General features: G+C 34.8%; 1 long non-coding RNA gene across 1 annotated transcript in view; it reads left to right on the top strand.

Moving 5' to 3' along the window:
- The window catches only part of LOC122136259, an 87,572-nt gene extending 66,869 nt beyond the window's left edge, over positions 1–20,703 (top strand). Inside the window, exons 2-3 of the long non-coding RNA XR_006154052.1 lie at positions 11,582–11,745; positions 20,099–20,703. This is a non-coding gene — a long non-coding RNA (uncharacterized LOC122136259). The remainder of the gene's footprint in view (positions 1–11,581; positions 11,746–20,098) is intronic.
- The last annotated feature ends 1,169 nt before the right edge of the window (positions 20,704–21,872 follow it).

The following is a 21,872-nucleotide window of genomic DNA, read 5'->3' as shown; positions in this document are numbered from 1 at the left end:
AAGTGCATATATTTTAAAATAAATTGTCCAAGTTCTACATTTCATTATTAGTGATTATTATTATTATTAGTGATTATTATTATTATTATTATTATTATTATTATTATTATTAGTGGCTAATTAGCTTGATTGCAGTTTAACCGCTTTACATTATGAGTAGCTTGTTGCTTAACGGTTTCAATGGGGCTTATATAATACAAGTGTGCACATAATCACACAATTTCCTTGTACCAAGTGTACTCAGTACAGTGCCATGTTCAAGTTCAACCAGAGGACATGCCCGCCCTTATTGGACTGATGTTAAAAGCAGGCCTGAATACCACTTTTGTTACATTTTGTGTTTGTCGCTTGAGCACCTTTTATTCATGGTGACCAGTGTTTTTGCCATATTGCTGAGGGCTTCATGCAGACCTTTATTTGGTCCTGCTCACTGAATTTCATTTTATTCAATTAATCTCAAGTGTCTTTGTGAGTCACTATCAACAGCTCATCAAATTAGCTGATGCTCCGTGATGGCTTTGATTGAGAACGGCTCAGTGTTCCCACAATGCCCTGCACTGTGTGTAGGGGGAGTGTTGTTCAGAGCCACTATTGTTCGCCAAGTCTGCCGTTAGCCATAACATAAAGAGCTCCCACAAGTATTTCATATTTCCAGACAGGCCAAACAGACTGTGTTCAGTTGATAGTGATAAAGGATGAATAAAGCAGTAATGTGGGTGGCTCAGTTTAGACATGCACAGAGAAATTATCCAAGGCCTGGGTATTTGTCCCCAAAGAACTGCAGTTTGCTATTGAGCTATATTCTAAGTATCAGCAATGGCTTTGACTTTGAAGTTTCAAGGAGCCAAGAAAGCCTCTTCGGAAGTAATATGATAATTTGATGTAATAAGAATCTATATCATATAAGATCATATGAGACATCTGCTTTGTGAGCAGTCAAGCTTTGCATGTTTACATCCTAGACAAATTAAAGTTGTATGCTTAATTAGATTATTTGATTATTCATGCAATTTTAAAGCTGTCATGCCATATTAGACCCACTGTGTGGAATAAACTAACCCTAACCCTTTTACAGCTAAACTGCCCATGAACCTAAAGCAACATCCTAATGAGGCCAGTGTGATTAGTTCTGAGAAGGCAGTACATGATTTAAGAGGAATTGTCCACCCAAGAATAAAAAAGCTCTCATGATATATTCACCCTCATGCTGTTTCAAACCCATCTGACCTTGATTTCTTCCGTATAATAAAACGTAATGATAACTGCAACTATCCAATATGAAAAAATACCCATTATAAAAGTATTGTGTACTATAGTATAGTCTTTTGAATCCCAATAGCTTCAAATGTTATTTATCTGTATATGGCTTCCCAATACATAGAATTTCATATGTAATACTTTCTGCTTTTTTTGTTGTTGTATTTTTGGAACTTAATCTCCATACTCTTTCACTATAAAGAAAGAGCTGTCCAGATATTCTTCCAAAATTAACTTCCACAGAGAGTCATATTGGTTTATATCTTATTCTTATTCTTATTCTTATTGGTTCATATCTTAGCATGAGGGTTAGTACACAATTATAAATAAGGGTTCCAAAAGAGAGGTTTTGCAGCGATGCCAAAGAAGAACCATTTTTGCCTCTCCACATTACCTTTCAGTGAACAGATCTTAAAAGAACCATTTTTTTCTTAGTATGAAGAACATTTTAATAATCTAAAAAACCTTTATCATCTATAAAGATGCAATGGAAAGTTTCCATGGATGTTAAAGGTTATTCATAGAACCATAGATGCCAATGACAAAACTTTAATTTTAAAGTGAACTAGCCATTTAATTGAAAAATATTCAGCTCAGATATCTGAATCACAGGAGCCAATATCTTAGAATGACAGAAAATTTCACAAGCTCATTGAGCTCAGGCTGATAAATGATCCTTTTTATCCACTATATTAGCCATGTCGTGCCCAACCCACAAACACTGGTTTATCTTTATATCACACTAAATTAGATCAAAAATTGAGCTTGATTTAGAGAACAGATCTTCTGACATTGTCAGTGCCAGTAGGTCTGCCTTCCTTTATCTGAAATCTGTCCCTATGTTGGTGCCAGAGTGGAGGTCTGTTTCATTTTTTGGTAATAAGACTCCTCATAGTTATGTTTCATTGCATGACATAAAGGTCCGGAAAAGACCTGCTTTTTGAAGTGTAGACTGCGCTTAATCCACTTCCCGGACTATGTTCATCTGTATCAGTTACCCAGCCCTTGTTACGGTCCATTGTTTGGGATCTACCCAACATCGGATTCCTAGCTTTGCCCGTCCCTCATCTCTTCTCGTTCAGCCAGCGAATTTTCAGTTGAGAGGCTCAATACTTGTTTATCTTGTTTTATCGGCCCATGCTCTGTCCTGCCCTGTGTGTGGGGACCTAGCGGAGCTCTCCACACCGCAGATAAAATCGTTGGGATACTGATAAGAATGAATTAGCAGCACAGTCGGGATTGATTTCTAAATGGCCATATACAAGGCAGCGAAGTGCTGCTCTGCACATTCAGGGGAAACCGGATCCTGCATGGGTCACATTAAAACACTGCTTTGGTGCGTTGGATTTCAGCTGGAATGTTCCCTCGAATCAATGATGGAGGCTTAATTACTGGGTACTACCAGAAACAATATTGGTGGACAGTCATATTAGAAGGCTTAGTTTCAAGTCTGAAAGCCGGTATGAAAACTCGGAAGGTCATTTGTTTGTGCTCAGTCTCTCTTGGGGAAAGCACCTTGCATGTTGTGTCCTCGAACAAGGCTTTCTTCATATTGTCTTTCTCAATGCTCATTAGTGTCAGAGCCCAATGGGATGTTTACTCTGGAGGTAATGCAGTTGGACGTGTTTAATTTAAGGGATGTTATACAGTAAGTGTCGCATAGACTTTGATGAATGAAATTGTCTTGAAGATTAAAGAACGAATTAGTCAGTGAGTCTGACAGTGCTCTTCAGCTTTAAACAACTGTTCCCCTGTAATAAATTATTGAGTGTGGGATGAAAAATGTGAAGAGCAGGAAATTGCACCATAGGGCCACAGGGGAAATATGACAAGTCTCCACACATCCAAAAAAATGTCCACCATCTTGAAGGTTAATAAAATGCGTCATGGATTGGAGTCTTTGCTTGAACAATCTCCCTTGATATACAGACATGCTATTGGATTTGACAACACTCTTAGGAACAGCCCTCCAGCTAAAAGTTGGGCCATAAAACTTACCAGTCCAGTCAATTCACTATGTAGTTTTATACACTAATATATAATCTCTATTTATGCCTTCATGCAATGTTTAACATCTATCAGACTAACCAAAGGTAAATCATTTTCAAACACATTTCTATGGGGAAGGAGCTCACTTGTTTAAGAGTTGGAATTGGAATTGATGTGACTATACTCCACAAGCTGAATTGGAATGAAGTAAATTTTATTGAATTACAATTGAAAGGACATTTTTCAGCAAACATTACTTCAGTCTTCAGATGATTCCTCAGAAATCATTCTAATTTGCTTTTTTGGTGCTCAAGAATGTTAAAAACGGTATCAATATTAAAAATGTCCGTACTGTCCCTTTTGAATAATTTGATTTATCCTTGATAAATAAAAGCATTTTATAATGTCTTAAAAGCATTTCCTTAAAAAAATCATACTGACCCCAAGCTTTCGAATGTAACTTTGTTCTCTTCTAATTCTTTTTTTATTTTTTTTATTATTCTGCATCTTCTTTGACACCTGAGCTGATGAATGGTGCCTGCCATATTTATTAGAAAATGTACTCAAACTCTTTAAAATATATAATATGTTTGCACAAAAATAAAAATAAATGCATAAAAATTCACAATGGTTTAATTTAACAACTAAACCATAGCAGTGCTATTTCTTCACATTAAGCACCTGGCTAAACTGGATTGCGGTATTGCGGAAATGCATGCTTACTTGTCATGTCTCTTTAGGTTCATGTTCATGGATCATGTCTTTCATGTTATGTGATTCCCTGTTTCCCTCATATAATTCAGTCATGTGATCTCTCTCTGTTTGCCACTTGTTCATGTGTCATGTTTTAATTGGTTCATTATCTCATTACCTTGTTATTAGTTCTGTTCTCTTATTGGTCATTGTCTTGTTATCTTGCTTAGCAGTTCCGTTTTGTCTATGGCTGTTTATGTCATGTGATCACCTATAGTATTTTATTTAAGCCCTTTTGTTTGCCATGTTGCTCTGCTGTGTTGAAGTTTAAAGTCAAGTCTCACGTTTGTAGTTTATGTCTGACATTTTGGATCACTCTAATGCACTGAACTTAGATTCTTTACATCATTAATCTTCATCTGCTCTGTACAGCTATACGTTACATTGCTTTTCCCAATGAAATATGTGCACAATAGTGGTGCAACAGTTTAGTGAGTTCACCCTCACTATTTCAAAAAGGACATGACTTCAGTGGGTCCCATCATTCAGTTCTGCTGCTAGTGGTGTCATGTAGCCTGTCCTATCAAACGTTCCAGCACATCTGTGACAAAAGCTGCAGGTCTGATACCTTAATAATTAGACATTGGTATTAATCATCAGAGCATCGATATGTACTTGATGACTCAATGCAATAAGCAGACCCTTGTGGGAGAATGTGGTCATGTTAGGGTTGTAGGGCCGGTCGATTATCTCTGACCTGCCGCAATGGTACGGAAACCAATTAAGTGTGTAGCAGTGTCTGAAGTCCTGAGAGACGCACTGAGGTCTACATCAGCCATGTCAATCACTTGCTAGCAGGCAGACACATGATCGATTGAGAGCCCTCCCCTGGGTTACGATCTTTTTTACTTAAGTGTAGTGTGCCTGGAATATAAAGTGGATGTAGTATGTGAAGAGTGGCACTTTACACGCATTACATCTGTCTAAACCTCAGTGCTAGTTTAAAATGTGTGCGTGTGTGGCCTTTTCAGGCAATGTGAGTCTGAGGGTGTTTTCACACCTGGCTTATCTGGAACATTTGTTTCGGAACCTGGTGCATTTTCTCCATTTAATTGTAGATCTTAATTTGGAGATCTTTGGAGATTTTTTTTTTTTAATGCATTTACTGTACATAAGGTTTGAAAGAACTACAAGATACTGGAAAAATGTCAAAGTATTATGCCGTTAAATGTCGTTTTGGATCTAATTGACTTCTTTTTTATGGATTCAAAAAATGTTTTTTTGTAAAAGCCAAAATAACAAAAATAAACAAAAAAAAAAAAAAGATAATAAAGGTATTTAAAATCATATGCTTACAATGCCAAGATAAGGCAATTAAATAAAATAAACAATTAAATAAAAATGTAATTGACAGTAGTCTACCAGGGCTCCAGACTGCGACTAAATGGATATTTTGCACTTTTTATTTTTTCTTCTGCCAGTTACACGAAATTATGTTAGAGGTCACGTTGGTGCCACTACCAATCTGCCTTCTGTTGTGCATGATAAATACGTATTAAACGGCAAACTCACCAAAAGTGAAATGAAATAGCGCTTCTCATTTGAAACCACGCATCCGCTGACATTTTATCAGCTCACCTCAAAAGAAAAGAGAGCGCATTGTGAGCTAAAGTGAATGTATTTACTAAACTGACCAGTTGCAATCACGAGACCACTAAACAGCGCTGTGAGATCTAGTGATTGCGCTTGAGTTCAGCACAGAGTTCTCCAGTACAAATCACATAGGTATGTGATTGAAAACTAGTTTAAAGCCAAATAAATCAGAGCTGGATCATTCTTAACAACTGATGCTGAAACACCTGTGCAACAACGATCCAGTTAGAAGGCGTTTCAATCTACAAATCACCAACATTTACCATGGTTTTACTGCAGTAACATTGACACTAACCATATAGAAGTAACCATTATAGAAACCACATTGTTAGGCTACTTTTTTTTTTTTTTTTTTACCATGGTAGTGAGGTGGTCTACCTGTGGTTATCATGTTCTACAAATGTATGTATGAAAGGTGAGGCTGTTTTAATTTTCACAGATACTCACAGAAACTGGTACTGTTTTTGTTAATGAAAATAAATGTACATCTGCATCCCAACTCAAGGTTCTGCTACTCTCAACTCAAGCTACTGTCAAATGTGACCCTGGACCACAAAACTTTAGTGTTCGAAATTGAGATTTATAATATATAATTTCCATTGATGTATGGTTTATTAGGATTGGACAATATTTGGCTTAGATACAATTATTTGAAAATCTGGAATCTGAGGGTGCAAAAAAATCTAAATATTGGGAAAATCGCCTTTAAAGTTGTTAGTTGAATTGAATTGAGTAGTTGTTTAATTGAAGTCCTTAGCAATGCATATTACTAATCAAAAATGAAGTTTTAATATATTTATGGTAGGAAATATAAGGTTGGGAACCATTGCTTTATTTCATAGACATTTGTCACATTGCTTATAAAGGGAATTGGAATAAATTTGAAATTGTTTTAAAGAAAGGTTAATTCAGGTCCTTAGGTGTGTTTGTGTATTTTTGGCATTCTTATTCATTCATAGCCTATCCACTCAATATGTTCTCAACTCATCATTTTTTTTTTCACTGAAGGTGAGAACTCCAAAAAAGTGCAAGAATCTGCTGTTATTTCAAACACCAGAAAAAAAATAATTTCTTGCTTCTTGTGACAGTTATAGATATTTTAGGTTGTATTAGGTTGTCTGAGGACATGCATGAGGTTGCATGAGGATATCTGAGTGTCTGAAAGAACAGCCCACCACCCACTGACTACCCTCTGGCGGGACACTGCCTGATAAATGATAACTTAGATCTCCACTGCTGGCAATTCTTTACTGTGAATTGAATTAATTTTTTTTATTCGCCATTGCATATAGCATTGGAACAATTACACCAATAACACTCTTCAAAACTTGAATTATGCTTGATGCTTGAATTAAGTCAGGGCTGTTGTATATTTATTCATGTTTTTATAATACTTTTATATTTTACAGTATAAATCAGTCTTTATATGTGACAGTATTAAGCATCTCTATGTTCCCAATGAATTTCAGCAATAGCCCAAGTGCAAGGGAGAGATGAGGAGAAACCTTCTTATTTCTCTGCATTTCCTTTTGTTTACACCAGGTATATCTGTAAAAAAAATGCTTAAATTACAATGTGAATTAAATACTTCTAAAGAATTACTGAAAACGGAACACAAGCAAACTCATTGTGACAGCAAATTACTGGCACAATTTGTCATGCTGAAATTCTTACACATTAAATCTTTAATACATGGCTCTTGTTTGTCAAAGTATCTGTTTAATATAATGGATTTTGACAAGAACTCTGAGTGTAACAACAGAGAGTTACTGTTAGCGAACTCACAACTACAAATCAAATTACCAAATACCAATCAATCACACAAACATAAACAAGCTGACTGTCTTAAAACAGTCAGCTTGTCAAGAACAATAATTCAGATTTTGCATAATTTTCCATACTTTAAAGCATTAATCACAGAGTCACTCTTATTCAAAACACCTTTTTATCAAAATCAGTAATGTTTAAGAATCCGTCTCACTGGGTCAGTGAATCATTTCAAAGTAATTATGAATTCAGTTTGATTCTGGTAAGTTATCTCTCTCTCTCTCTCTCTCTCTCTCTGCGTTCCCTGACTGATGTTTTTTAATTGAAACAGTCTGTAGTCTGTTCCTAATTTCAGATCTTGTTAATGCAATTAATAATATATGGATAGTCTAATTAAAATTTGCCTTCACCATTTTACAGTGTAAACACAATTGATCTTCTGTTAATTAAGTTTTAAGCATCATTGATGGAATTCTGAATTAGAAGTGAATGTAAGACTGTTATCGGTGCCTCCCAACGCCATTCAATACATAAAATTGGAACACTGATTAAGACACATTAAAACAATGCTCAACCCCATCCTTTCCATCAGACAGAATTTTTTTTCAAAATAAGTGCAATAAAAGAGCACTGCTGCTTCAGCTGTTTCGTGAAGAGTTTAGACAGCCATGATTACAGCAATGAGACTAAATCACATAATAAAACAGGACTGCGGTATAATGACAGTGATGAAGGTGTAATACTGTGAAAAATATCACTTGTTGACAGCATTTGAATTCATCCTATGATCTGGGAGAAACAAGACAGTGTTTTTTTTTTTTTTTTTTTTAATTGAGAGCTCTAAATTAGACATTCATTGAATCCTAGTTGCCTGTGTATGTGCAATACTAAATGTTTTATTTATTTTTTTTGCTCTTATGATTGTTTATTACTGTTTAATGGCATGTTTCATTTGTTACATGGAATTATTATTATTTATTACTTCATTTATGTAATAAAGAAAAGTGATAATGTATTCTGTATCTGAGCTGGAATGTATCGAATTTCCATATAGAGATAATGTTGTAAATTGCCATTTTGATTCTGATAAACCACCACTATTTTGCATTTGTGTCCATGTAGAGTACAGTATGACATTATTATAAATTTATAATAAATAATTTGTGATGCAATCTAGGAAAACCCAACACATGGTGAAATTTTACTTATTGTAGGTTTTGATACCATACAAAAGCTGGGTTTAAGCCCTTTCCAAAACTTGGAATTTTTATTTTGTCCATAGCTTGAATGTGTTATGGCTATTTGAAGTTGGCTGATCACCATTATTTTCAGGAACATAATTTTGAGAAAAACTGGTTTAATGAGAGGCAATGAAAATAAAAGCACAACAGTCAAGTATCACAAGTAAATGTCACTTAACGGAACACACAACACTTCACAAACTTATATCTGTTCATAAAACATCACAGATTATCTCCAATTCTTCTCCTGTTCTACTACTCTGGATTTATAATACGTAACCAGACACAGTTCCGTTCTGTAACTTGTAGTTTTATTTCACTCTGTCACCAGTTGAACTAAATGAAAGTAATGCATAGCATTAATATGAAAATGGTGCTGGTCTCTTTAAGAACGAGAGCACTATACTGCTTCATTACACAAACGATAGCTAACGTAACCCCGAACTTTTATTAAATACGTTACATAGTTTATTTTGAAAGGTGAACTGTCTTTGTAGTGTTGAGAAAAAGCACCTCTGCAGCATGTGTTAAAGACTATAATAAATCGCTATTTTTCTACAAAAAAACATAAAATTGCAAAAAAAATATTTATAACACACAAAATATTATATAAAAAAAAAATAAAAAAAAAACAATTTTGACAAAAAATTGACATTCAAGCTGTTTTTTTTTTCAAATTCCTGAAAACGTCCCAGTGCATCATCTGATGGGATTTCCTAGATCACATCACATTTATTTATGCTATGTATGATTAGATGCTGTATAATGGCTATTGCTATTTTTTTTCCATGTAATCTATTTTTTTTTTTATTCTCAGTAAATTTACTGTATCTAATAGGGCTGTTGAGCAAATACAGTTTTACAATAATGAATTACTGTAACCTACATGATGTGCTGAGTTTTCTATAAATATAATAATAGGAAAATAAAAGATACATATAAATATAAAACTAAAACCACAAGTAGGGGATTCTACCAAATCGTTCAAATGGCTGATTCATTCAGAAATGAAGCAAATCTTTATCAACAGGCCACTGAATCATTGGCTCACTGGATTCATTCAAAAATGTGGATTCATTCAGTATCAAAGCACTGCTGTGTGTTACCTGGAAAGACCTACATTTTGCTGTGACTTTGTTTGGGACTATTATCGTAAGCAAAATTGAGCAAAAACAGACAATACTGACAATATTTAAAATGTAATGCAATATTAACTTCTTGTTCATTGAACTGTTATATAAAATCAATTTCACATTTGCTACTGTGCAGATATTACAGAATATAGAGAAAATGCAGCACTGGGGCAGGTACGTAAAAGCATTAATAATTTTAAAGCTTTATTTTTTCTGTAATTAATCGTACCAGATTAATGTGTTAATGCAACAGCTCTAGCATTACATGTGAAGAAAACATGCATTAATTATGACTTGTCAGAGAATATATTATTTAAAAGTTTTTCTTGATTTAACCATAAACCACACTGCATTTTATGCTTAAAACAAGAGAGAGAGAGAAAAAAAACTCAATTAAGACATGTTCTCTGAAAATAAGGTGCAGTATGCAGTATTACTTTTCAAATACATGAATCATGTTTAAAGAATGACTAGACATTTTAACTGGAAAACAAGACAAAAATACGGATTAAGAACATTTTGGTCTTAATTTAACTTCAGTTTGGTACCATATCACTGTGTGCAATCTGCAAGTAATACACGACAGAATGACCTCATCTCAGACACGCACCCTCCACACACATAAATAAAGCTAAAGCCTAGACAGAGATTGAAACCAGAGCCTTGGCGATAACTCCCAGCCTCCCGTCTGTCTCCTCCTCTATCAAGACCTGAGAAGTTTAAAGGAGTTTAAAGGCAGACACCGGCAGACAGGAAGTTTTGCTGTGCTGCCAGGCTTCACCCAGAGAGATTATAGATTGAGATACCCCCCCCAGCACCACCGCGACTCCAGATGCCCCTGTGACCCCTTTAAAACCTTCTCTGGCTGTCAAAGCCCAGTGGCACTCTGAGCTCGGGCCATGGGGTTCCTCTAGCTGAGAGGGCACCATCTGTCCGGCCCTGCTTGGTATTCGTTCAGGAGCCGCTTCGACACGGCCCCTTCTCATCCAGTCACTTGTTGTGATGGCAGTTCTACCGCCCTGTCTGTGGTGTGAAATGCTTGTGCTGTGGCCAGACCCAATGTTGTGAAAAGGTCAATTGGCTGTGTCTGAATGCTGAAGACATTCTCTTGTGTGTTCCTCTATACCCCATTCTTGCTCTATTTTTCTCATTAGTGCTAGTTTGCATGTGATTCTGCATGCTATTTTGAATCCTAAAATGTCTGATTATGTGACACATTGTTTCTTTGTGTAGGTTGTTTAACTTTGAAAATTGTATTTTCTCATCCTTTTGTCATTTCAGACCTGTATGTCCTTCTTTAGAACAAAACAGAAGAAAAAAAGCCATACTAAAACTGTCAGTACGACACCATTCTTTACTCACTCTTATGTCATTCCAAGATATTTTGATCTTTGATGTTTTGAAAGTTTCAGTGATTTTTTTTTCCCTTACAGTGGAAGTTAAATGTTTGGTTCCCAATGTTCAACAATTATCTTAACCCTAAACCGATGCATTGCTTTTTGGTTAAAAAGAACATCAAATAATCTGCATGTTCAGCTTGTGTCTATTTATGCAGCAAATTTCAAGGTGACATAATCAAAGTATTTAGCTCCCTCAAGACTGAAATTGACTTCCTATGTGAGGTAGTGAATCTCATTTTCACATTGTTCTTTTTTAAATATAATTTTCATGTGTGATATCACCATTGTTTCACAAAATATTATATTTAGCTTAGCTGTTCGAGATTATATGCGGATGGGGGACATCCTGAACTGCCTAAAATTCATGAGGTGATGTTTTTATGAAGGTATTACTGATATGGAGTTATGTGTCCTTTCTCTGTGTGATGTCTTCACAGTCTCTCTGTAGTGTCTGTTTCAGTGACACCAAAAGGCTCAATCTCGTCACACACAAATCAAAGCAGTGCACCACAGTCGAAGCTAAGGAATGTCTGATGGAAGTATGGGATGAATGAATGAAAACGCTCCTCCTCCTTCACCAGGACTGGCAACTGAAGTGATTAAAGTAAAAAGGTGAGATATTAGACAGAGTATGACAGCCCTGATGGAAGTTTGAGGCGCTGACAGTCTGACTGTCACTTTCCCTATCAGGCCAGTGCTGTGGTGGTACTATATCTCATGTTTGTTGAACATGTACACGGGTTTTTATATGTCTTGCAATCATTCTGTGCAAAAGCTTTTTATACTTTATACGGAGTATGCAAAGAAGTCACCAAAGTAGCAAAATTGTAGGAATAGATACCATTCTCCTTGCACTAGTTACAAACAGTGGAAAAAAATAATTAGTATATTAATATATGCCACTGTATTCCAGCAAAAGTGTTTATGAATTTACAGAAGATATACACATAATTACTGTTCAGAAGTTTGGGGTTGGTGTTTTTATTTATTTTATTTTTTAGAATTCTCTTACACTTAAGGCTTCATTTATTTTATTAGGTTTAGAGTAATATTGTGAAATTTTTATAGCAATTATTACGAACATAACTATTTTCTATTTTACATTTTTTTCCAAATAATGCATGGCAAAGCTAAATTTTCAGCTGGCATTACTGCAGTCTTTAGTGTCACATCATTCTTAAGAAATCATTCTAATATACAGATTAACATTTCTTATTATAAAAGTTAATTCATTATCAACACTTGTGTTGCTTAATATTTTTGTTGAAACCATGACACATTTTTTTCAGGATTATTTGATGAACAGAAAGTTCAAAAGAACAGCATTTATACAGCACTTTATGTTGCATATGGTTGTCCTACTTAAATCAAATCAAAAAAGTAATCTTAAAGTAATCAAAAAGTGATCTGATTATATTACCTAAAATGTGTAATGTATTACGATTTTTGTCATGTAATTTGGAATCAGTAACGGATTACAATTACAAGTACTGTAAGTAATCTACCCAGCTCTCTCTCTTTTATGTTTTCTGTAGTATATAAATATATCTTATTGACACATTTGTTTGTCTGTTGAAAAAATACTTTTAATATATATATATATATATATAATTTATAATTTTTTAAATGGCAGACCACTCTGCGAGTACAAATCCAAACTTCAAGCCCATTTAACTGTCAAATATTTTTTTCAGTCATAAAGCAAAGCTTTTTTTTTTTTTATTATTATAACAGCACAAGATAATTGTTTAATCCAACAGCAGTCAAGGTCATGAGGAGAAATTCCAGTAAATAATAGTCTCTCATTCTTGCTGTCTCACTCCCTCACTTTGCTGTTCTAACCTTGAGGTGTATAACCAGGTGCAGTTAGCTCTATGCATTACCGCTATGTGCTGAATCAAGCAACGCCACTGAATTAACTAATAGAGGGCACATTGACAGCTTTAATGTATTTTTAGCCCTTAGTTTCATGCTGGGTTTCAATTAATGGCCGTACTATGAGGCGCCTCTCTCGACTTGGCGCAGCCACTAAAAAAATCTAAAAATGACCTGATTATTGCCCTCTTAATTTGAATGATAATTAGCGTTTCATTTTTTTTTCTCCCCTTTAATTGTCCTCCCATAAGGGGGTTGATTGAGATTTACACCAGGGGACTTGTACCTTTCTCGCTGCAAAGGTTACACAAATCAAATACATCAGAGAAGGAAAATATTGCTGTGAACTGTGAAAAATATTTTTTTTTAGTATAAATTGCAGGCTTTTACTGACTGGAACAGTTTTCTGAGTTCAAGCAGTAAACCTCCTCACCAGCAGGAAGCGCTACCGCCGTATATACACTTATGTTTTAAAGAAAAACAAAACATTTGAAAACATGGATAGAGGAAAAACAAGGATATCCAGCTAAAGATAATCTGAGTTTATGCATGTTAAGTGCTTTCTAGGCTCTACTGAATTAAGTGGACTTTATGTTAAGTCTTGGTAAGTAGATTTCCAAGATTATGTCTGTTTATTAAATCCTGCGCCCGTTTAATTTAAGACAGTCTGCAAATCTTTCCTTAACTCTCAACTAATGTTATACTGATGTGTAGCTATGGCAACTTTCAAGTTTTTCTTACATGCAAGTTCTCAGAAGAAAATCTTAAAAGTAAATTATGAAGCAAAAGTGAATATTAATAATCTTGTACCCTTGCCTTTTCCTTGCCTGTTCAAATACGTTTTGCTTTAAAATGAAGCTTATAATGTAGCGGTTTGTCTCAGATGAAAAAAAATACTTTTATCAGTGGGCACAATTCATTCACTGAATCTTGGTCTTTCTATGTAAATCATATATTGAATAACCATGGTTTGATTTTTTCACCCATGCTAACATATTCACCGTGCTAGGATGTGGAAATAACTCATCCACACTCTACAGTTACAGTCCAGCAGGGACGTGGTTATTTATATCCATTCCTTTCCCCGATACAGAAATTCACTGTGGCAGTGATGTGATGCAGGTCCACTCACTCTTCATGAACAGCTTGAAGGGTCATCGTCTCGTCCCCTTAGCTTCCATCTTCCTCTTGATTAATAAACCTGATTGTGCTGGAGTGTGCTACAGTAATCAGCAATGACACACTGCAAACCATGAGACACTCCAGGCAATTTGACTTTATTAATGTCTATCTTTTAAATCTGCCCAGAACCTTCCGTGCAGTTCCTGGGTCCATCTTTCATCCTCGATATAGGGAAGTATTCCAGACCTGTTTGGTTCTGCTCTACTGGATGCGTACTGCTTGTATCGGGTGGACAAATTCTTCTCTCATATTTTGGGAGAATGGATGAAAATTCTTCGTTAGCAGCAAAGGGAAAATATTTATTTATTTATTTATTTTTGGCTTTGACAGTATGGTCAATGAAAATATGATGGGAGAAGGCAGAGGGTAAGGGGTCAAGGTCTGGCTGGTTAACTTGCATCATTATTTATTATTATAATATTTAAAAAGAAATAAATATTTAATTGTACAGTATTACAGTAAATTAATTTTTTACCCGTGCCAAAACAATTAGTTTTGTCTTACTTTCCAGTTAAAACAGCCTATAAATCTAAAATTCCTTGAAACCAGATATATTCACTTTTACTTAAATTATTTTAGAATAAAGAATACACATTTTAAATGGGTTCCCCTCTACAAAAATGTCTTCAAATTTTTTAATTAGTCTTTTTTTAAAGTTCATTTTAAGTAAAAATCCACAAACTTAGTGATTTGTTGAAAACATTAAGGCTTGTTTTTAGAAAATGTATGGTGTATTTGGTTTTACTACAATGGCAAACTTCTTCGCTTTTAAAATAAACAAGTAACAAATTACACCTTCAAGATGCAATCTATTAAAACAAGATAATTTTTTAATATAGGAGACGACAGGATTTTAGATAATTTTACTTAAGATACTTTTACTTTTTTAATGACACATTCCATTATGTTCATTACAGTATGCACTATATATATATATATATATATATATATATAATATATATATATATATAGATATATATCATATAATATATATATATATATATATATATATATATATATATATATATATGTATTAGCCTGCTTATAAAAATTACTTAAATATCCTAATTAAAAATAAACATGACTTAAAATATATCAGTGCCTTTGTTTTGTCTCAAGACACACAACAATAATGTTATTTTCTAATGCCTGCTTATAAAAATTACTTAAATATCCTAATTAAACTATGGCCTAATCCTGGTTTAGTCTAAGCCCTGTCTGTGAAACCAGGCCTTAATGTAATTTTACAGTAAAATACTGTTAAAAGTAAAATATTTGGTGTTAAAAAGAATCATAATTTGCTATGAAAAAATGTAAACCATTTGATGGTTTTTCATTGCAGCATTTCTGCTGCCTTTCACATCATAGCTTAGAATTAGGTTTGGGACTATTTGCTTCCTTGTGGTGCAGTTGGTCAGTCAGCTTTGTCATGATGTCCTTTTTGATCTGCAAATGATGCAAACCAGATTCTAGCTTGCATTAGAGCATGTGCACTAAGCACTTGATCAAATCCCTGGCATTTTTTTTTTTTATCTTTTTTTCTACTCTTGTTGTTGTTATTGTACATTAATTAAAGACAGAATTTATGAGCTAATATCCCTGCCCAAACCACAGAACTTTTTAACCACATACAAAACAGCTGAACCATAGTAAATGCCATGCTATTTCTCAACATCATGATTGTTTTTTGCTGATGATTTACAGGGAGAGTTGAAAAATTCTATTACAAAGAAGAACTGCAAAGTGCATCCATTAGATTTCCATTCTCAAGTACAGTGAAGTCTGGTCACGGCACATTTCCCCTCCCACAGCTGTGTGTGTATCTGTCACAGCCGCTCTCTGTGCTATAAGATCTAACCTGAGAAGACAAACACATGCCTAGTAATTGCCTACCAGACGGTGTGGTGTTTAGCCCAGCGCCCCATGTGCTCATTTCCTGCATATGCGGCAGGCTTTGCCCTCTCGTTCCATTGTCATTCCTCTTTGCGCTATCCATCAATGCATTCTTTTCCCTTCACATCCATGTATCCATCCATCCATGAATCCATACAGCTCAAACAACCCACCCCCCGCTTCCCAAACCTCTCTCAACTCCTGGGTGCCCTCACTCTTCTGTGGCGCTGACTCCGATTGGGCGATGCTGTCATCTGTAATGACAGTGAGCTCTGGAGCTGCACCGCTTGTGTGTTTGTACGGAGCTTGCATAAAGCTTTTTTTTTTTTTTAGCCTATAATCTGCTGTACAAACAGGCTCTTGGGCTAGATGAACCGTCTGCACTTTTTCAACGTGCTGAGTGCTTGAAATGTGCGAGGTTTTCTTTGTGGTCGGGAGAGATCTTTGAAGGGATCAGGGCTGCTGTGTTTTGACAGCGTCATCACACAAATGGAATTTCGGTGCGGTGGGACGCTAGTTTATTTAGCATTGACTGATATCATCTACCAGTAGATATACTACTGATCTGTAGTGGCAGAAAAAAAGTTTGGATGAATATACAATATCTTTGCTAGCAGATGGTTTCCACAGAAATGGAAAATTATCTTATTTCCTCACCCTTATGTTGTTTCAAACCCATTAATTTACTTTCTTCCTTTTTTTTAAAAGAGATGGTATTTCATGCAGTTACAATTTTTTTTAAATAAATAAATAGAGTATCATGCACTTGAGTGTAAATTATGTATTGTTCGTATACACAATATAAGTTATCTTGTGTATATGGTAACACTATAACTTTCATTAATATATTTATACAAATGATTTTTTAACAGCACTTTACAATTTTCATAATAAATCATTAACAAACGGTTCTATTATTTTTGACATCATTAGTAAATATATTCAAATAGTTTAAAATGTATGTGACTGCAAATGTCTACTAATGAATCTTATGGAGCATTACGTAATGTTTAAAAAAACCCCTTTAGTTAATGTAAATTAAAATGCTTACAAATGTTCGAACCTCCAATTTTTTTTAAATATGATTCATGCACTTTTATAAAAATGTATTGAATAATTTTTATTAACTAAATCATTAACAAACATTTTTAAACAAACAAATATAATTACTTATTATACTGTATACAATGGCTAGGTTTCTGCATATGCCGGCAGGCTTTGCCCTCTCGTTCCATTGTCATTCCTCTTTGCGCTATCCATCAATGCATTCTTTTCCCTTCACATCCATGTATACCATCCATCCATGAATCCATACAGCTCAAACAACCCACCCCCCGCTTCCCAAACCTCTCTCAACTCCTGGGTGCCCTCACTCTTCTGTGGCGCTGACTCCGATTGGGCGATGCTGTCATCTGTAATGACAGTGAGCTCTGGAGCTGCACCGCTTGTGTGTTTGTACGGAGCTTGCATAAAGCTTTTTTTTTAGCCTATAACCTGCTGTACAAACAGAGGTTTTCTTGCTAGATGAACCGTCTGCACTTTTTCAACGTGCTGAGTGCTTGAAATGTGCGAGGTTTTCTTTGTGGTCGGGAGAGATCTTTGAAGGGATCAGGGCTGCTGTGTTTTGACAGCGTCATCACACAAATGGAATTTCGGTGCGGTGGGACGCTAGTTTATTTAGCATTGACTGATATCATCTACCAGTAGATATACTACTGATCTGTAGTGGCAGAAAAAAAGTTTGATGAATATACAATATCTTTGCTAGCAGATGGTTTCCACAGAAATGGAAATTATCTTAATTTCCTCACCCTTATGTTGTTTCAAACCCATTCAATTACTTTCTTCCTTTTTTTTAAATGATGTATTTCATGCAGTTACAATTTTTTTAAAATAAATAAATAGAGTATCATGCACTTGCGTGTAAATTATGTATTGTCGTATACACAAGATAAGTTATTTGTATATGGTAACACTATAACTTTCATTAATAATATTATACAAATGATTTTAACAGCACTTTACAATTTTCATAATAAATCATTAACAAACGTTATATAATTTTTGACATCATTAGTAAATATATTCAAATAGTTTAAAATGTATGTGCTGCAAATGTCTACTAATGAACTTATGGAGCATTACGTAATGTTAAAAAAAACCCTTTAGTTAATGTAAATTAAAATGCTTACAAATGTTCGATCCATATATGATCATGCACTTTATAAAAATGTATGAATAATTTTTATTAATAAATCATTAACAAACATTTTTAAACAAACAAATATAATACTTATTATACTGTATACAATGGCTAGGGTTTAAATGGCTAGAAATATGATATAAAATACTTGTAAATGTTAAAGGTTTATTTATATTAAATATTTATTAATGAAAGTTATTATAAAGACTTACCATGCATAGCTTCAAAAATGACAAAAAAATAATAATAATAATAAAAAAAGCAGCATTAAAGTGGTACATACTATGTTCATATTCTAAAAAAATATTATAATGTGAATGTTTATTTATTTATACATACGGTATATACAATAAACCCGTTGATCTAGTTAATAAAACTACAGTAGCTTGAATGAAGATTGGATTATCAGTGAAAATGACATTTTTTCCCATTTCTCACATGAAGTTATTACATGGCTTCAGGAGACCTGTAATATAACCTGCAAATCTTATGGACTACTTTTAATTATGGTGCTTCAGTTTTTACATGTGAGTTTTACAATTTTTTACAGTGTTCCACAAAAGAACCAAAGTCATATGGGTTTGATGTGAGTAAATTGTAACAGAATGATCGTTTTGTGTTATGTAATGGCCTTTAAGATCTTAAGAAAACTTCTGGTGTGTAGATACAGAGGCTTCTGTTAGTGCAACTTATAAAAAACAATTTAAAAATGTAATTTAAAATGTCACTGCATGACATTTCGCATCAGACCTCAAGGATCACATTCAGTTCATTTCAGTATACTGTAGTCTAGTTTAATCTTTATAGTCGTACAGGGTTGGACAAAAAGCAAAGTTATTATGCCCAGAGAGCCCTCCGTACTGACATCTTCCCCAATAATAACACACAAAAGACTTTTACATTAGAGTGTTTTACATAATAACTGTGAAGTACTGATGCACCTGTAACTGTCGCAATATTGTTTTATCTATCTAAAGTGACAGACTGTGTTCCAAACTAATTTTCCTCTTTGAACCCTGGGGTAAACTTTACTGTGACTGTTATGAATGTCTCCATGAGTGTTGTGCCTGTATTGTGTGAGGGGCAACAAAAACTCCAAAACCTGAGCTGCCCACCCGAGTAACATTTTTAGGCATCCCGGGCACACTCCTGACACAAAAGGCTGTTCAAAACTGTTGGCATCACAACCATCACAACCCAAAAACCATTGCGACAAGCAGTCAGAATCAAGGTAAACACAACAACAACAAAAACAAAAAAGTTAAATAGCTTTTCAACCAATATTAGTGTTGCAAGTTTTTATGCTGCATTGAATTGTTAGCTTAGCAACATGCTAATGTCCGAGTGTAGCCTACTGGTATCAGCATGATTTTTTTCCACATGCAAACCAGTTCAGTGCAAACCCCGCCTAACATCCGATTGTAATGAAATCATTGGTTAATCACAGAGCTGATACCCCGCATAATGCTTAAACAATTAACATGATAGCATTACTGATTGTTGAGATCAGATCTATTCATTATTCTGCTCAACTCTGAACTCTGAATCACGCACTAAAATCAACTGTAAACATAGTTGATTCTCTTGTGAGAACTGTATGGCAATTGATAGACCAGTGTTGTTACCTTTTAAGAGTGCTTCAAATAAGATGTAAATTTTTGGTTAGTAGCCTACCTTAGAAGGTACTCGAAATGAAATAGACACTGAGGAAGCTCACTAAGTTTTGAGACTTCGGTATAATTCCTCACTTCATCTTCATCTACTCATCGTTTCTTTCATCCATTCTCTCTCTGTCTCTCTCTAATTTTCTAGTGTCATCTTTAATCCTCTCAGCAGAGGCCTTCTGATGATAAGGCTAGTATATGGAAATGAGGAGGGTCGGCGGCAGGCTGGTAACCGGACCCCCCTGTAATAAGGATGAAGAATGATAATTTGAATTTGGAGATTAATGGATTATCTGGAAAAGGCTTGTCACAGTGCCACAGCCAATGACCTTTTCAGATTGACGGATGACTCCATTTTACCTGAACGAATTCTCCAGTTCAAGGGGCGGTATGGCCACACTCTCTTCCCTTTTTGATCTGAGATTGAGAAAAGCTTTTTGGTATGTATTGGAATGTCAGAGTGAACTGTGAAAAAATTATCAGATAGATTTTTTTGGCACTCTATCAGCCATAAAGTTCAACATAAGGAGACGGTATTGTTTTATCCACTGCTAGAATTTCCCAGAAAGGTCAGTAGTCAGTACCCAAAGGCTATACATGATACTTGTGCATGATTACAATGTCAAACGTTTACGGTGACTATTGCTTTCTGTGATTGAAAAGAAGAGACAATATAACAAGGAAGAGACAGACAGAAGTCAGATGCTCCTTGATTTAAGTCCTGCCTTTTTTTTTTTTTTTTTTTTTTTTTAAAGAGCCAATCACTTGCTTTCACGTGGAGCAGCATTTACTACACAGAGCTGTTGTTCACTGACAGTGGCGCAAAACATACGCAAAATATGATCGTGGTTTTGCACAGCTTGTTTTTGCAGCTCTGTGTAGTAAATGCTGCTCCACGTGAAAGCACGCACATGTTGAGATTTACCGCTGATTACAGAACCGGCTTTACTGACGAGATGCGCATTAATATCGTGCCGATATTTATCGTGTATCCCTAATTAAAATTACTAGTATTTTTTTAATTTATTTATTTTTTTGCATGGTTTAAGCTGAAGAAACTGAAATGACAAATTATTTGCCAAGATTGTTATCTTAAAGGGGCTTTGTGATATGTCCTACAGAATTATAAAAAGATAAATTAAGTCAAATAAACCTGGAATTGAACATCTACAGTATTTATATTTTATGCATCTATGAGTCCTCAACATGAAGTAGCTCTATGTCTTATTTCTTTTAACAAGACAGTCAATCTAATGGCTTAATTCCTCTTAAACATAAGTGCCTAAAGGTTAAAGTTACATGAAACAACTGCATATCTATCACATAAGGGACATGAATATGCATACAGTATGTGAAGGACTTGATACATTCCAGAGCTGATATTGTTTCAGTGAGGTATTCAGATATGCCTGCTATTCATGCAACGTCTATTTACATATTTTTTTCAGAGGTGCTACATTTTAATCACAGCCTATGGCCTTGTGTTTAATGTGAATTGTAAGGAATACGTTTTCTTAAAGTAAAAATGACAAATGGCGAGAGGTGAATGTTGAGGAGAGTGATGCTTGTTTTCTGCGGTATCATCCTTTGAAAAGGCTTAAGAGTTACTGTAGTCTCTCTGTAACTGTTTTCAAGGTTTTTAGCCACTTAAACATCAAATGATGGTGAAAGCTGTTTGAGATTTGCATGCTATTTGTATTATGTGTGTGTGAATGAGAAAGAGCAAGAGCTTTAGACTGTAAGTGTGCATGTTTATGTACTCTTTGAAAGCATTTTCTTTTATTACTATTTAGCAGTATATGAGCTACAGTCTCACCTAAAATATAACCACAGTCTGTTCGCTGACAAGCTAATGCATATTACACACAAATTTGGTGCTAAAAGGAATAGTTTACTGAAATAATCATTTGCTTATACTCAAG

This window comes from Cyprinus carpio, chromosome B2 (assembly GCF_018340385.1).
Source record: "Cyprinus carpio isolate SPL01 chromosome B2, ASM1834038v1, whole genome shotgun sequence".
Taxonomy (NCBI): domain Eukaryota; kingdom Metazoa; phylum Chordata; class Actinopteri; order Cypriniformes; family Cyprinidae; genus Cyprinus; species Cyprinus carpio.
Note: the sequence above shows the minus strand (reverse complement) of the source record. Positions and strands in the feature narration are given on the sequence as shown.